We start from the raw sequence: 4,581 nt of genomic DNA, 5'->3' as shown, positions 1-4,581 counted from the left end.
GTCCCTTCTGTGCATCCTCCGACATGCCAACAAAGGAGGCTGTAAAAAGAACAAAACAAATAAATATGAGAAAAGTTAAAAAACAAACAAACAAACAAAAAAAAAACCTCACCTCATAAACACAAGGAATTAGGATGCTGTAATTAAACATTTTTTTAAAAGGGAGAAGGCAGTGTTAGCTAGCAATCTAGATATAGGTAAAAGATCCAGTAAGACTTTAGCATCTGCTCTTATTTTCAATCGATTCATCAAAAAATTAATAAATAAATAAAGTGCTTACAGTCTGAGGAGATTGTTCCCAACACCACAGATGGCATTCGCAACACTGTCCAGTGATGCCGCATCTCCCTGCAAAGGATCATCTCCTCCTCTCTCAGGCGCCTCACAGCCATCACCTTCTCAAAGACTTTTCTCTTTGTCCGGAGGTCAGCAGCAGCTACAGTTTAACAACATCAGATGGGAAAACATAGTAGCATATTATGATTCAAGAACAAAACATTCAACTACTGCTCAGATACTGGGAGTTTGTTTAAAAAGGATATTTATATATCAAGAGCTTACGTTCACTTGTGCTCTGCCAGGGCCAAATATCGGTCTGCATGAGGGCATCACTGGATACGTGTATGTGTATATGGTTATGGCATTAACGTCATTTTAACAAGATTAACGCTAACAGCACTAATATATATATATATATATATATATATATATGTGTATCTTACATGATTTGTGTGTCTCTGGATGTATTTCACAAACTCAGCAACTTCCTCATCTTTTTCAATGAAGACACCTTCAAAGTCCCCCTGCTCTGAAGTGCTGAACGAACACAGTGACAGTTGTTTGAAAAGAAACATTAAAATACATTTTTCTACAAATCCATATTTGACTTATGTACACAATGCATAACGTACCTTGCATTTGACTGAAAGCGATAAAGCTTGCGGTTTCCATCAACTGAGACGGCAAGCATGTCTGGAGTGCAGGCAGGGCAGCTAAAGCATGGCTCCTTGCACATCCTGTCCACCTCAAACTTTACAGCACTCCACTCCACTCCAATAAATATACAATAACAGCACCCACTCATACTCATACAAAGCAAGAAATGCATAAGACTTAAAAACCGTACCTATTGGCTTGTGAAACTCTGATGAAGGCTGCAAAAACCCTCCTGTTACTGCCTCTCTGTTGTGCAGGACAAAGCGTGTGTGAACTGCAATATCACAGTCAGCACAAAGGAATGGAAGAGGCAGGCAGTCCAGACACCTCACAACTACTTGTTTGCCACACTGACACACACGGTGTGACTGTGGATCCAGAGTAGCTAACATATTGTCTATAAGACAAGGCCTGGCCTCTTTCCACTTTTGCAAGGACACCATATTTCTGATCGCCCAGTGAGTAGCAGCTGACTCAGACGACGTCTCACAAGTCATGGCTGCATCCTCTTCTCCATCCTCCAACAACTGAAGGAGCTCCTGATGAAGCACCATACACTAACAGAAAAAAAAGAAAGAAAGGAAGAAACTCTTCCACAAAGTGAAAAACACTCTAGGCAGTATGTTTCTTAGGACTGCACAAAAGCCCTGCATAACTCAACTATAACAACAAATATAAAAGTAAACAGAAATCACAATAAATACAAGAAGGTAAAGTACCTTTTGTTGGGTTGACACTGGCAACATAACTAGGTTCTTCACGTGGACATTGATGCTGCTCTCTGGACACTGGAGGGGGAAAAAAATTGAAGAATATTTACTTACTGAAATTCTTTGGTGAAAACAAGTTGTGAGATAAAATCAATGGTTGTGTGAACACTGAGCACGTGACATGCAACTAGTACTTCGAGTGGTTGATGATCTTTGAGGAATAAAAGCTCCCTGTCTGTCACGTTTTTTCCAGCGCACTGGTCTTGGCTGAGGTTCACTCTGCATCATTCTACGCAATTAACAAGGAAAAAAGGGAACGCCTAAAATACAGTCTATGATTAAAGCAAAGATTATCAAACAGCTTAAGTTAACCAACTTAATGTGACATAAACTTTAAAAAAAAAATTAAAATAATATAACGTTTACTCCGTACAAAATATTAGACAAGCGTGTTCCCTCTTTAACAACTGATTCCACTAAAAATGTTACCTGCATATCTTGAAGGAGTTCGTCAGCAGCCTGAAGCTCAAACTAACAGGAGTGGTGAATGAATCTATAAATGTTTTACGTGTGAAATGAAAATAATAAACCTAACAAAGGATTATGTACGTTAGATCTGCACACTTTCAGATCGTGAATCAGTTTGGAAAACACTGTGTGGTGGCCAAAACATGAAGCGATTTTAATTCAATTCAATTCAATTTGATTTATATAGCGCCAAATCACAACAAAAGTCGCCTCAAGGCGCTTCATAGATACAGAGAAAAACCCAACAATCATATGACCCCCTATGAGCAAGCGACAGTGGGAAGGAAAAACTCCCTTTTAACAGGAAGAAACCTCCGGCAGAACCAGGCTCAGGGAGGGGCGGCCATCTGCTGCGACCGGTTGGGGTGAGAGAAGGAAGACAGGATAAAGACATGCTGTGGAAGAGAGACAGAGGTTAATAACAGATATGATTCAATGCAGAGAGGTCTGTTAATACATAGTGAGTGAGAAAGGTGACTGGAAAGGAAAAACTCAATGCATCATGGGAATCCCCCGGCAGCCTACGTCTATTGCAGCATAACTAAGGGAGGATTCAGGGTCACCTGGTCCAGCCCTAACTATATGCTTTAGCAAAAAGGAAAGTTTTAAGCCTAATCTTAAAAGTAGAGATAGTGTCTGTCTCCCGAATCCAAACTGGAAGCTGGTTCCACAGAAGTGGGGCCTGAAAACTGAAGGCTCTCCCTCCCATTCTACTTTTAAATACTCCAGGAACAACAAGTAGGCCTGCAGAGCGAGAGCAAAGTGCTCTAATAGGGTGATATGGTACTACAAGGTCATTAAGATAAGATGGGGCCTGATTATTTAAGACCTTGTATGTGAGGAGCAGGATTTTGAATTCAATTCTGGACTTAACAGGAAGCCAATGAAGGGAAGCCAAAACAGGAGAAATCTGCTCTCTCTTTCTAGTCCCTGTCAGGACTCTTGCTGCAGCATTTTGGATTAGCTGGAGGCTTTTCAGTGAGTTTTTTGGACATCCTGATAATAATGAATTGCAGTAGTCCAGCCTGGAAGTAATAAATGCATGAACTAGTTTTTCAGCATCACTCTGAGACAGGATATTTCTAATTTTAGAGATGTTGCGCAAATGGAAGAAAGCAGTCTTACATATTTGTTTAATATGTGCGTTGAAGGACATGTCCTGGTCAAATATGACTCCAAGCTTTTATTGTTGAATTATCAGTGATACTTTCATGTGTTTTTGTTGAGAAATGTTAACGATGTCATTAAAAGAAAGCATTAAATTAGGAAGAAAAACCCGTTCGCGGAGAGGGTCCCCGGTTCTCCAGTTAGATTGTGCTTCACGGTGTCATGTTTCGCCGTGACGGGGTTATTATTATTATTTTTTTTTTTTGCCTGTCCCATTTGGTTCTTTAGCCATCAGAATTGTTGTCTGAAGACCAACAAGGATACCCAATGGATTTACTTTGCCAAATGGATCATCGTGGCATTGCCGTATTGGTCCATTTGGTCGATCTTTGTTTTTATTATTTATTATATTTTATTTTCAGATGTTACAGACGGGACAGACATGAGTGAGGGATAGGAAAGGGAGAAAGAAAGAGGAAGGAAAGGAAAAACAGAAGGGGAGAGGGACAGTGAGAAAGGGGGGGAGAAAAAAAAATAAAAATCTCCTGGATCACCTGTTGAGAGAAAAATAGAAAACAAGCAAAAAAAACCAAAGCAACATACTAAACACAACACCATCGCATTAATCTAGCTAAGTGCAGTGTTGGGTAAGTTACTTTAAATTAGTAACTTAGTTACATTACTAGTTACTTCTATCAAAAGTAACTCAATTACTTCAAGTTACTCGTTACTTTCAGAGTAACTAGTTACTAGGGAAAGTAACTTTGGTTTTACTCAGAATTCTCTTGTTAATGTGTTGCTTCCGTAACTGGATACCCAGCAAGATTGCCAGTCTTCTAGCTTGCTTACTTGCCACAAGTGCACTGTGCCACCTACCAATAGAAAGGAAAAAATAATGTGCACATTTCCACAAGAGAAATCCCACGCCTGATTCTATCCTAGCCTGCTTTTCACATCCAACACGAAAACTGCAGTTTCGATTGTACTCAGAACTCGGAAATTCTGCCTTCTGAATAGGAAGATGTAGGTAACACCAGACTGAAGATGAGCTGCATACAGGGCTGGACTGGGACAAAAAAATTGTCCCGGGCATTTTGACTAGAGACCGGCCCACCATTATAGGAAAAATCATAAAGCCTTTGAATGAAAATAAACACTGTTGTGACAGTGATGTACACTGTTCTGATGGTATATATGTATCAATCTATCAATTGTTTGTTGCAAGACTCAGATAATTATTTTTTTTAAAAGTGAGACATTTTAAATGAGAATAAGAAAGTATTTCTTTGTGCCCCCCTTT

At 39.6% G+C, this 4,581-nt stretch overlaps 1 long non-coding RNA gene across 1 annotated transcript; it reads right to left on the bottom strand.

Annotated features, from left to right (window-relative positions):
* Window positions 1–1,217: 1,217 nt before the first annotated feature.
* On the bottom strand, window positions 1,218–1,926 carry LOC146565464 (uncharacterized). The gene is made up of 3 exons (XR_014894005.1): window positions 1,841–1,926; window positions 1,656–1,724; window positions 1,218–1,493 (listed from the first exon to the last, which is right to left on the bottom strand). It is a non-coding gene; the product is annotated as an uncharacterized LOC146565464 (long non-coding RNA).
* Between the last annotated feature and the right edge of the window lie 2,655 nt (window positions 1,927–4,581).

This window comes from Mchenga conophoros, linkage group LG10 (genome assembly GCF_057382185.1).
Source record: "Mchenga conophoros isolate Kocher_MC1m ecotype Shallow Benthic linkage group LG10, M_conophoros_male_GT1.1, whole genome shotgun sequence".
Lineage (NCBI taxonomy): Eukaryota > Metazoa > Chordata > Actinopteri > Cichliformes > Cichlidae > Mchenga > Mchenga conophoros.
The sequence above is the reverse complement of the archived record's forward strand: the minus strand, read 5'-3'. Positions and strand labels throughout refer to the sequence as shown.